Raw genomic sequence first — 13,116 nt, forward strand, 5'->3', positions numbered from 1 at the left:
AGTTCTTGCACTTGAAGCGATTATCCTAGGTGAAACATCATCCGAGTACCCCATCTTTATCGATTGCCTTGCCTCCTCCTTACTTTTGCTCTCTTACTTGTTGCTTTTAATTTCTGAGAATTGAATCATTACCACACTTATCATTGTTGATACTCCACATAGCTAAGAATCGAATTAAGTGTCTTTACTCCCTACTCCCTGTGGATTCGACCCCGCTCATCCGGGATTATTACTTCGACAAACCCGTGCTCTTGCGGGATAAAAGCATTGGGATCTTGTCAAGTTTTTGGCGCCGTTGCCGGGGAGTTAGGCGTTTAGAGATACTTTGCACTTTGTTTTCTTAGCTATTTCACTACACATTCTATTTCATATCTTCTTATTCTATCATCGTTCTGATTTTCTTTTTCTTTACTTTTGGTGCAGCTCTAGGTTATGACCCGAGGGAATCCATCAATATTGATTAAAGAAGACCCTGAGCTTGAACGTACACTTCGAAGGAAAAGGAAAGAACCTGTACAAGAACAGCCTAATCCAGCTGATTTGGAAGTAGAAGGATCTGACAACACGGCAGAACAAAATGAGCAATAATGAACACTATCCGATTATGCTAGACCTTCAGTGTTGGGGACACAATCGAGTATTGTGCGTCCCCCAATTACAGCTCAGAATTTTGAGCTAAAGCCGGCATTCATCCATATGTTGCAGCAGTCCGCACAATTCTACAGTTTGGCCGATGAGGATCCAAACAGTCACATAGAGAGATTCCTCGAGGTGTGTTACATGCTGAAGATAAATGGTGTGACGGATGATGCCATGAGAAAGGTTAAAGGGGAAAGCAAATCAGTGGCTACACTCATTACCTAGAGCATCAATCACTACATGGGAGGAGATGGTAGAAGCTTTTCTAGCCCGTTATTTCCCTCCCGGAAAATCAGCAAAGCTTAGGAATGTGATCTCATCCTTTATGCAGTTGGAATTGGAGTCTCTATTCGAGACATGGGAAAGGTTCAAGGAACTCCTGCGCAAGTGTCCGCAACACGGATTCCCGGAGTGGATGATTGTTCAAACCTTATACAATGGTTTGAACCCGAGTACAAGGCAACTCTTGGATGCGGTGGTAGGAGGTACATTAGGTAGCAAAACCCCCGAAGAGGCTCGTCAATTGATTGAGGATATGAGGTTAAATAGTTATGAGTGGAACGCTAGGGAAAAGAAAAAAGTGGCCGGTCTCCATGAAATTGATTCGGTAACTTCATTGGCGGCCCAAGTGGAGAGTTTGAGTAAGAAGCTAGATCTTATAGCTTTGAATAGAGTTGCGGCCGTGACCAATAGCACCGGTTGTGGTGGAGGACATGCTCCCTCCGATTGCCCAATCGTCATTGGTGATGTTTCTTCAGTTGAGAATGTCGACTTTGTAGGTAATGGATGAGACCTCAAGGGAATCCATAGAGCAACACCTGCAATTCAAGTTGGAAGAATCATCCTAACTTTTCATGAGGTAATCAAGGACCACAGAAGACCATGGGGCCATCGGGGTTCCAACAACAACAAGCCCCTCAAGTGGAAAACAGAATTTCAGGCTTGGAAACGCGAATGACGGATTTGGAGAAGCACTTGGCTAGATTTGTTCAATCGGCAAATACAAGGTTTGAATCAGTCGAGTCTACACTTCACAATCACACCGCCTCCTTGCTGAAAGAGAACATGTGAAGGCGATTGCTTTGAGAAGCCGTCGTGAGGTTGAAAGGAGGCTTCTGAGTGAGAAGCCGAAAGAACACGCACCCGAGGTCGTAGAGTTTGAGAAGGGAGCAAACAAAGAGAAAGAGGTGGCACCCCCACCTTTCAAGCCAAGAATCCCTTATCCCTCTAGATTAAAAAATGACCAAGGGGATGAACAGTATAAGAAGTTCCTGAGTTTTTTCAAGCAACTCCACATCAACATTCCTTTTGTTGAGGCTTTGGCTTAAATGCCTAAGTATGGGAAGTTCCTGAAAGACCTATTAACCAACAAGAGGAAATTGGAGGAGAGTGCTTCAGTGGTGCTTGATGCTTTATGCTCGGCGGTGTTGCAAAAGAACATGTGAACAAGAAGAAGGATTCGGGAAGTTCATTATTCCGTGTAACATCAGCAACTTAGGTGAGGAAATGGCATTGGCGGATTCAGGGGCAAGTATCAACGTCATGCCATATACTCGGATGACTTTACAATTGGCGGACCGAACAGTACGACATCCGAGAGGCATCATTGAAGACGTGCTTGTCAAGGTGGACAAGTACATTTTTCCGGTTGACTTTGTAGTGCTAGATGTCGATGAGGATGCAGATGTACCCTTGATACTTAGGAGACCGTTCTTGTGAACTTCCAAAGCATTGATTGACATGGACGGCGGAGAGCTTACATTGAGAGTCGGAGACGATAAGCTCACTTACCGCTTTGCTGAAGCCATGCGGCATTCTCTCGATTTTGATGACACTTTGTATTTTCTAGACACTACTGATGAGATTGTTGATGAATATATATAGGAAATGTTCAACCCGGATTCGTATGAAGGTTTGTTCGACCAAGAGGAGAGCAATCAAGAAGTAATGATGCTTGGTTCGTATGGAGAGGAAACATCTATCCCGGGGATCTTGAAGAATGTGCTCTGGAAAATTAAGAGGGCTAGGAGACTCCACCGAAAACGCCCCAAGACTATTGGAGACGTACATGAGCCAAGGAATTTGGACAAATGATTGCTAGGTAGTCCAAAGCCTGATAGTACACCCTCTACTCTCAAGAGACTTTGCTCATCATGCTTTCAAGTTATGGGTAAGAGGGCAACCTTCATTCATGAACCCCCGTGAGGTAAGAAAGATACGTCAAGCTTAGTGACGTTAAACAAGCGCTTCTTGGGAGGCAACCCAAGTGTTTACTATTTTCGTACCTTTTAGTTTAGTTTGTTTGAATGAATAAATTGTTAAGTGTTGGTGTTTAAATTTTTGAGTGCTCGTGCTGCGATTTTATTGTGGGTTTTAAAGGAATTCATTGTGTGTTTTGCTGCGAATTGGTGAAACTTGGTCGTTTGAGTTCTATTTTTGTGTTTTTATCTGGTAAATTTTGCATAATAGGGCAGGCTCTGAGTGTGTCAACATGTTCAGAATATTTCTGCAGAGCCTGCAGGTTTTTCTAAGTCATCCAGAGAAAACGCACGGGCGTGGGGAATTTCCACATGCCCGTGGATGTGCACTGTGAACTCTTCTAGAGAGGGCACAGGGGCGTGCGGCTGCCCCTGTGGACAACCATGCGACTGGCGCACGCCCTTGGGTAATTTCCGCACGGGGGTGTGCCTTCCTGCAGAGTTGGGCAGATTTTCCCGAGAACACACAGGGGCGTGGACTCGCCCCTGTGGGTGACCTTGTGAACCACACACGGGCGTGGGGTAATTTCCGCACGCCCGTGCGAAGCTCTACAGGTTGTTCCCTCCATCCGGAGAAAACACAGGGGCGTGCGGCTGTCTCTGTGAATTGGGCTTGTGAATGTCCACGCCCGTGGGGAATTTCTGCACGGGCGTGTGGAAGACTTGATATCTTTCTCGGATGTCCAGGGAAGCCACAGGGGCGTGCGTCTTCCCCTATGGGTCTGGCGCATGGGCGTGGATAATTTCCGCACGCCCATGGGAGATCGTTCTAAGTCAGTGAGAGTTTTTCCCGAGAGCGCACAAGGGCGTGCATACGCCCCTGTGGAGCTTTTGAAGTGAGGCACACGGGCATGGGGAATTTCCACACGCCCGTGTGGATGCACAGAACGTCAAAAGTCGCGAGTTCTGTTTAAAAAGGGGATGATTTCTCTCCTTCTTCATGACTCCTTTTCACTTGAAAACACTCTCACAACATTCTCCGAGTCCATTGCGACAGTTTGGTGGGATTTTAGCAAGTTTTCTGGCCGGCTCTTTATTTTCTAACTTCTCCTCGTCGGTAAATTCATTTTCTTCATCTTCTTCGTGAATTCATGATTTCTATTGATTAATCTTGTTAATAATGCTTCGTTTCTTCAATTGGAACAATGATTTACGTTTAGAACGAAGTTAGACATATTATTGAGTTGTATTTTTGGATTGTTGATGCCTGGCCGTGCGGTTCTCACGCCCCGTGAATCCACACGGGCGTGCGAAAATTCTAGAAGACCGTCTGGATTTCTGCAGTATTGTTTTATCAACTTGTTTGACTAATTTTGTTTAAATTTGGCAGATCATGGCACCTAGGACAAAGAAGCAAGCTGATAAGAGGCCACATGAGTCATACTCTGAGCCCGAGGGCATGCGATTTGTGATTCCCTAACATCAGGCCCGTTATGAGCGCTTATCGAGACTCCGCTTCGGACAGACTCGATTCCTGGACACGACTATATTATGAGATCTTCAGCAGGGTGATGAGTTCGCTGATGAGGTTGAGGACCTTGTTTCAGATGGTGGTTGGTGGCAGTTGTTGACGATTAGAGAACCAGCTATCCGAGAGTTTGCACTGGAGGTGCTCTCCTCGTTTGAGTTTGATAGAGCATATGCGAGCTTTAACAGTTTGGGCACCATTCAGTTCAGAGTGTTTGGACGCCACCATAGTTTGAGCATTACGCAGTTTTCCATACTACTTGGCTTATACGAGGAGGCATTCACAGATTCAGAGGAGTATGCACAGTTGCCTACTGATTATCCTGGAACCTTGACCCCGCAAAGAGCTTACATAGTGCTATGTGGTCAGGGTCAGTATGAGCCAGGGGTCTACATGGCCACGTGCCTTTCCTGACCTGCCTACAGATATTTACACGCAATCATGAGTAGGTCGGTGAATGGCCGTGGCGATAGTACTGGTGTCTTGAGCCGCCAGGAGCTACTGTACTTGTACTCGATGGTAGAGCGCGTACCGATCCACTTAGGGCACATCTTGGCTGATTGCATCAGACACCAGGGACAGTACACTAGACTGGGCGCGATCTTCTCGGGTCCTTACATTACGAGATTAGTGCTGGGCATGGGCCGAGAAGACGAGTGTACCCGCTCCCCTGGGTCTAGAGACGATGAGGTTGATGGGCATGGTCCACAGGGTTCGGACAGGGGTTTTTGCGTTAGTTCTACCAGCCCCAGAGATAGCTGAGGATGAGGGTGATGACGCCGGAGCATCTCAGCCCGCCCCTGAGCCTCTGCCCGCATAGATGGAGACCGAGGCACCTCCAGCGGCGGAGAAACCACCCCCAGTCCGTATGTTTTCACCTTCTCGAGCCAATGATCGCTTTGAGAGGCTCGAGAATGCTATAGGAGTGGTCCGAGCCGAGGTTGCCGAGATTAGGGCTACGCAGGCCACTAAGTACACAGAGTTCATGGCGCGTTTCGACATATTACAGCAGATCCTAGAGCGCGATGTTGCCTCATCATTCGTCCTGCAGCCGAGGACTCTTCAGGCACCTCTAGTACCTCCAGCACCTCCATCCTCGGCCCCAGCACCAGAGGACCCACTATATGCATCCACTTCCGCAGCAGCAGTAGCGGAGCCCGAGAGCGACTTTAACACTTGACCTTTCTTTTACTTTCATGCATTTGTACTTTATCTTATTTTCTTGTTTTTAGACTTGTTCACTCAGAAAGGATTTTCCTTCTGAGTTTATGTTATTTTGCATTATCGAGTTGTATTCATTGCTTCATCTTTTATACACTCGAGTTATTTTTGTTTTTATTGAGCTTCACTGAACCCCCTCGTGTGTGCGTGCAGATGGTCTTGTCATCTTGGGAATTGAGACTTAGTCATGGGCACGGCCAAGGTGCTTCAGCACTTGGCCCTGTGAGCTTCACAACCCGTTGGAACACTACCCCCAACGATTTAGCTTCATCAAAACGCAACACTAGGAGTCAGGGGAGTATTGTTTTGATTGCTTCTCCCACATTTATTTTTTGAATGATATATTTTGAGTGAGCTTGCATGAGTACATTGAGGACAATGTACAACTTAAGTGTGGGGGGAAGTTTCATAGTGCACACATCTTTTCTATTGTTCTTGATTGTTATATGCTCACATAGCCAATGGCGGTTCACCTTAGTTGCAATGATTGTATTCTTGAGTTCAGGAGAATTTCTAACATTGAATGTTTTCATGCTCTAGTTCTTGCTTGAATTTCTAGGAATTTTTGCCCGATTTACACTTAGTGCACTACTCACTCTTTGAACTCTATTGGAAACTCATGTTCGATGTTAAAGGGACTAGTTAGGTTTATTTTCTTGTGCTAATTCAAAAAAAAAAAAAATGGAAAAAATGAAAAGAGGGAACAAAATAGTTTTATTGTTTATTTGTATTTGTTTGGTGGAAAGAGCTACCACCTATGAAGTATGAAGCTATTCTCACAAGTCGGATACTAGTTATGCCCTAATGAGAGAAAGAGCTATCTCATAGGATGAGTGAAAGCTACCACTCGGGTAGAAAGAGCTACCACCTCGAAAGTGTGAAAGCCACCTTAGCAGCCGCTTGGGAAAGGGCTACCTTAGAGGATGTGTGAAGCTACTATCGTTTTTGAAATGTTTGTTGTTTTCTTGTTGTAGATAAATAAGTCCCTTATACTTAGAGCTTTGAGGAATATACTTTGGGTTGACTTGAGTGAGTTCACACACTTACATGATTTCGGGTTTGTTGTTTTTTTTTTTTATTCAAGTTTTTAGCTAGAGCATTGATTTTTCGTATTTAGTGTTGAAATTTCCCTTTCTTATAGAATGCTCTCTTTGTATGCTTTGGTGAACCTAAGGCCAAGCACTTCCAATATTTCCTTCATCCATGCGCAATACGTTTTAATTTTTGCTTGAGGACAAGCAAAAGCTTAAGTGTGGGGGAGTTTGATAAGTGCTTGTGCGATATGAATGCGAAGCATTATTTCCTTATGTTGAGCATTATTTTCCTTGGGTTTTTACACTAACATGTGTGTTTTTATGTTATTTTTATGCAGGTATGGTTGTGAGGCCGAGTATGAAGGAAATAGGACAATGTGGATCATAATGCACCAATTTTGGAGCAAATCTTGCTAAGGTTCCAACGCGAAGACATAGGTCAGGTGTGAGATGCTAGAGTGTGTGCCAACCTCCTCGTATTCAAGTGGGCACATCCATTTGGAGAGACACAAAGGCAGACACATTCGAGTATTCCGACTTATGCACATAGAACAAGAGCTCCACCAACTGTACACCATTGAAGAAGCAAGTGATCCACAGCGTGAACGTGTGGCCGTTTGCGTTACCCCAATGAAAGTATTGAATTCGGGAGTATTTCTGGCAGAGTACTGTAGCAAGTTACTGTTCACAGCCGGCCGAAAATTGCAGAAACAGAGAATCCACACGGGCGTGTGGAAATTATCCACTGCCCTGTGGAAATTCCACACGGGCGCGTGTACCGTCCACGCACGTGTAGTCACCCGATTCCAGCCTTATTGAAAGCCGATTCAGCCCCAACTTGCGAGAGGGCTTCGGCTACGGTTTCAAGGGGTATTGGCCAAGGTTTTGGAGAGGTTCTATGGCTCCGACATCGTGATTCCATTAGGAAGAAGGTTGGTAGGGGAGCTTCGATCGAGGCGTATCCTATACCGGACGAAGGAATCCTTGGACGACGAGTAGAGGACTTTCCACAAGATCATCGACACGACCATCGAGGGGTTTTCTTTATGGATTTATTGCTTTTACATTCGATTTCTTTGATTGTACTTAGCTCCATAGAGAGCTAAACCCCTAGTGGGTACTTGGGTGATTGTGAACCCTAGGATGTATTCGTTTCATTGAACTTCTTTATTATGTTTTCAATAAATTGGTGTTTATTGTGAGTTCCAACCTTGAATGCTTGATTGTATGAACATTTTCCCTAGAGTGACACTAGGGTTGAAAGTTCTTGTTAGTAACCTTGTGAGTGAGTGACACACCACGAGCGTTAGACAAAGCTAGGTTGGAGAGGGTTGAGAGGGTGAGTCGAGAGGTACAGGAGCGTCCCCTTTCCCCTCCGACGTGATAGATTCTATCTCCATTCCTCGAGTTCTTTGCGGCCATAATAGAGTGAATGGACTAAGGAATGAACCTCCGCTGGGGCCTAGTTGTGCGTGCAATGGAGTGAAGCGTTGAGGTGATCTTAGTATCTAGGGCTTAATTGTGGCTAGGGACCTTCCACCTGGACCAAAGGGTTAGGTCTAAATCTAGGAAGAGATTTATCACTTGGAATCCCTAGAGCTCATTGCAACTCTATGCGAGTGCGAGGTGTTGAGATTGTTCGATTTCTCCTCCGGGACATGTATAGAGTTAGGCATAGTTGACCTTAGATTTGGGACTATGTATGTAAGGATTTCCACGACTCACCGTTGCATTGATTAGGAAGCATAATAGAGAGTTCTTGCACTTGAAGCTATTATCCTACGTGAAACATCATCCGAGTACCCCATCTTTATCGATTGCCTTGCCTCCTCCTTACTTTTGCTCTCTTACTTGTTGCTTTTAATTTCTGAGAATTGAATCATTACCACACTTATCACTGTTGATACTCCACATAGCTAAGAATCAAATTAAGTGTCTTTACTCCCTACTCCCTGTGGATTCGACCCCGCTCATTCGGGATTATTACTTCGACAAACCCATGCACTTGCAGGATATAAGCAAGGGGATCTTGTCAGCTTCTCACTTGTAAGCCTACCTTCAACCTCTCTACCACTTCTCAAAGTGATTGCCTTCAAATGCTCTTTAGGATTGGTCTCGGAATTACTCAGCAAGCTTCCTTGTTTCCTTTTCAATAGAGATTTCAAAATTTGCCCAACTTGATTTTCAAGATTGTGCAAAGAGGCGGTGTGGTTGTGAAGTGTAGCCTCAACTAATTGAAACCTTGTATCCGACGATTGTACAAACCTAGTCAAGGCCTTCTCCAAATACGTCATACGGGTCTGCAAGCCTGAAACTCGGTTCTCCATGTTTGGGGCTTGTTGTTGTTGGAAACCCGGTGGTGCTATGGCCTTTTGTGGACCTTGGTTGCTCCACAAAAAATTCGTATGATTCTTCCAACCAGGATTGTAGATGTTTCTAAATAGATTCCCTTGGTTCCTCATTAAATTACCCACAAAATCGACGTTCTCAACTGAAGATGCATCACCAATGGAGATCGAGCAATCGGAGGGAGCATATCCTCCACCATAACTGGTGTAAGTAGTCACGGCTGCCACTGTATTTGAAGTTAGAAGATCTAACTTCTTACTCAATGATTCCACTTGAGCCACCAATGAAGTTACTACATATATCTCACGGAGCCCGGCCACCTTTTTCTTCTCCCTAGCATTCCATTGGTAGCTATTTAACCCCATTTCCTCAATTAGTTGATGGACCCCACTAGGGGTCTTGCTACCAAAGGTACCTCCTGCTGCCACATCCAAGAGTTGCCTTATACTCGGATTCAACACGTTGTAAAAGGTCTGAACAATCATCAACTCAAGGAATCTGTGTTGTGGGCACTTTCTCAGGAGCTCCTTGAACATTTCCCGCTTCTCAAATAGAGACTCCAATTCCGAATGTACAAAGGATGAGATCTCATTCCTAAGCTTTGCAGATTTTCTTGGGGAAATAACAAGCCAGAAAAGCTTCTACCATCTCCTCCCATGTGGTAATCGATGCTCTAGGTAATGAGTGTAGTCACTGTTTTGCTCTCCCCTTTAAAGAAAATGGGAAGGCTCTTAACTTGATGCCATCATTCGTCACCCTGTTTATCTTAAGCATATCACACACCTCGAGAAAGTTCTCTATATGACTGTTTGGATCCTCATTTGCCAAACCATTGAACTGTGCAGATTGCTGCAACATGTGGATGAATGCCTGCTTTAGCTCGAAGTTCTAAGCTGCAATCGGAGGATGCACAATACTTGATTGTGTCCCCAATACTGAAGGTCTGCCATAATAGGATAATGTCCGCTATTGCTCATTCTGTTCTACCATGTGTTTAGATTCTTCTACTTCCAAATCAGCTAGTTTAGACGATTCTTGCAAAGGTTATTTCCCTTTTCTTCTAAGTGTATGTTCAAGCTCAGGATCTCCTTCAACAATTTGTGAAGGGTTTCCTCGGGCCATAACCTGGAGCTGCACCAAAAACAAAGAAAAAGAAAATCACAATGATAATAGAAAAGAAAATGTGAACTAAAATGAATGAATAGCTAAGAAAACAAAGTGCAAAGTATTTCGAAATGGCTACTTCCCGACAACGGTGCCAAAAACTTGACAACGGCCCTTGCGTTTGTCCATCAAGTGCATGGGTTTGTCAAAGTAATAGAATCCGAGATGTGTGGGTTATCATATCCACAAGGAGTAGGTAATAAAAACACTTAAATTATTTCTTAACTAAGTGAAATATGAATAGTGGTATGTGTGACAAGATGTGAAATAATAAAAGTAAAAGAATGAGAAAGAGAGCACAAGTAAAGGAGAAGGTAAGGCAATCGATAAAAATGGGGTACCCGGATATTGCTCAGCCTAGGATAATCATTTCAAGTGCAAGAACGCTCTATTATACTTAATAACTGATGAAATAATGAGTTGTGGATATCCTTAAATACATGGTCCCAAATCCAATGTCAATCATACCTAACTCTATACATGTCCCGGAGGAGAAATTCAATAACCTCTTAGCCTCACACTCGTATAGAATTGCAATGAGTTCTAGGGATTCCAAGGGATAAATTCTCTTCCTTTATGTATACCTAACCCTTTTGTCCAGGTGCAAGGCCCTTAGCCACAATTAAGCCCTAGGTGCTAAAATCACTTCAACGCTTAACTCCATTGCACCCACAACTAAGCCCCAGCGGAAGGTCATCCTTTAGCCCATTTACTCTACTATGACCGCAAAGAACTTGAGGAAATGGAGGTAGAATAAATCATGATGGAGGGGAAAGGTAACGCTCCGCTATCTTTCGACTCTCCAATCTAGCTTTGTCTAACTCTCATGGTGTGTCACTCACTTACAAGGGTTACCAACAAGAACTCTAAACCCTAGTATCACTCTAAGGGAGTTTCATACAATCAAGCATTGAAAATTGGAACTTAAATAAAATATCAATTAATTGAAAGCATAATAAAAAGTTCAATGAAGCGAATACATCCTACGGTTCACAAATACCCAAGTACCCACTAGGGGGTTTAGCTCTCCATGGAGCTAATTACAATCAATGAAATCAAATGTAAAAGCAAAGAATCCATATAAAACCCATTCGATAGTTGTGGGGATGGTCTTGTGGACAATCCTCTACTCATCCAAAGGTCCCTTTGTCTTGCCTAGGATACACCTCGTCGGATCAGTGCCGAAGAAAGCTCTCCCACTAACCTTCTTTCAAATGCAGCGCGATGTCAGAGCCGTAGAACCTCTCTAAATCCTTACCCAATACCTCTTCAAACCCTAGCCGCAGCCCTCTCTCAAGTTGGGAAAAAGATTGAGAAAAGAATTGTGAAATCGGGGCTGAAATCGGCCTTAAATAGGGTTGGATTCGGGAATCCACACGCCCTTGTGGGTGCCCTTGTGGATTTTTCGCACGGGCGTGTGGAATTTCCACACGCCCGTGTGGATTCTCTGTTTTACTCAGTTTCGGCCACCTGTGAACAGCACATGCTACAGTGAAATGCTATAGTGCTTTACTATATTACACTGCACAATACAGGCCCGAAACTCTCCTGAATCCATGCTTTCATCGAGGTAACACAAACGGGCACACGTTTGCATCGTGAATCGCTTTGCTTCTTCAATAACGGACATATTGGTGAAGATCTTGATATACATGCACAAGCCGGAATGCTTGAATGTGACTGCACTTGTGGGCCTCCAAATCATAGTGGTAACTTGAGTACAAGGAGATTGGCATAGATTTTTGCATCTTGAACCCGACTTATGTCTTCGCATTTGAACCTTCTCAAGATTTCCTCCAAATAGTGAGCTTGAAACCCACATTGGCTTCTTTCTTTAACTTTCGGCTCCACAACCCTATATGCATTAAATTAACATAAATACACACATATTAGCATTAAAACCTGAGAAAAGTAATGCTCAGCATAAGGAAAGAGCACTTTGTATTCTTATCACACAAGCACTTATCAACACCCCTTGCATATGTGTACCGCAAGTGCACGGGTTGTCGAAGTAATAAAGTATCCCAGTGAGTGGGTAGTCGTATCTATAGTGAATAGTTGTTAGGAAGCAAATATGAATGCTATTTAGCTATCAAGCAAATCAATTTGTGATTTGAGTGAATAGTATCAATGCAAATAATAAAAAAAATAAAGTAAAGAGAAAAGAGAGCAATAGGAATAAGGAGAGGTAATCGATGGATAGATGGGGTACTCGGCCATTGCTCACCCTAGGACTATTGTTTCAAGTGCAAGACTAATTATTATACCTCCAAACTGATTTTAATGAGTCGTGGGAATCTAAAGACACACGGTCCTAAACCTAAGGTCAACCGTGACTAACCCTACACTATGTCCCAGCGAAAAGAGATAATCTCAACGCCTCACATTGTGTAAGTTTACTTGAAGCTCTAGGGATTCCAAGTGAAAACCCCTATTCCCCAATATAGATCTTACCCTTTGGTCGAGGCAAAAGACCCCTAGTCATGATTAAGCCCCACCACTAAGTATTACTTCAACACTTCACTCTGTTGCTAGCACAACTAAGCCTCAGTAGATTTTGTCTCTTAGTACTTCACTCTATCATGACGGCAAATAACTCTTGCAATGTAGAGGTAGGATAAATCACATCGGAAGGCAAAGGGTACATTCCACTACCTATTGACTCACTCTCTCGACCCTCTCCAACCTTGCTTTGTCTAATCCTAATGGAGTGTTACTCATCCACAAGGATTACTAAGATAGATTCTCAATCCTTGTGTCACTCTAATGGAAAATCAATTCAACAAGTATTCAAGGTTGAAACTCAATTAAAAACATCAATTAAAGAAACATAAAAGGAGTCAAAAAAACAAAATCATCTTAGGGTTTACAAGTACAAGCACCCACTAGGGGTTTAGCTCTCCATGAAGTAAAACACAATCAACAATGAAATCGAACATAAATGCATGCAAATCCATAGATAAAACCCACTTATAGTCCATAT

At 43.7% G+C, this 13,116-nt stretch overlaps 2 non-coding genes across 2 annotated transcripts; one reads left to right on the forward strand and one right to left on the reverse strand.

Moving 5' to 3' along the window:
- Positions 1 to 937: 937 nt before the first annotated feature.
- Positions 938 to 1,044, reverse strand: LOC120253651. The gene has a single exon (XR_005534361.1). It is a non-coding gene; the product is annotated as a small nucleolar RNA R71 (small nucleolar RNA).
- An 8,420-nt stretch (positions 1,045 to 9,464) lies between these two features.
- On the forward strand, positions 9,465 to 9,571 carry LOC120253643. The gene has a single exon (XR_005534353.1). It is a non-coding gene; the product is annotated as a small nucleolar RNA R71 (small nucleolar RNA).
- The last annotated feature ends 3,545 nt before the right edge of the window (positions 9,572 to 13,116 follow it).

The sequence above is a fragment of the Dioscorea cayenensis genome, unplaced genomic scaffold (assembly GCF_009730915.1).
Source record: "Dioscorea cayenensis subsp. rotundata cultivar TDr96_F1 unplaced genomic scaffold, TDr96_F1_v2_PseudoChromosome.rev07_lg8_w22 25.fasta BLBR01000146.1, whole genome shotgun sequence".
NCBI classification, from domain to species: domain Eukaryota; kingdom Viridiplantae; phylum Streptophyta; class Magnoliopsida; order Dioscoreales; family Dioscoreaceae; genus Dioscorea; species Dioscorea cayenensis.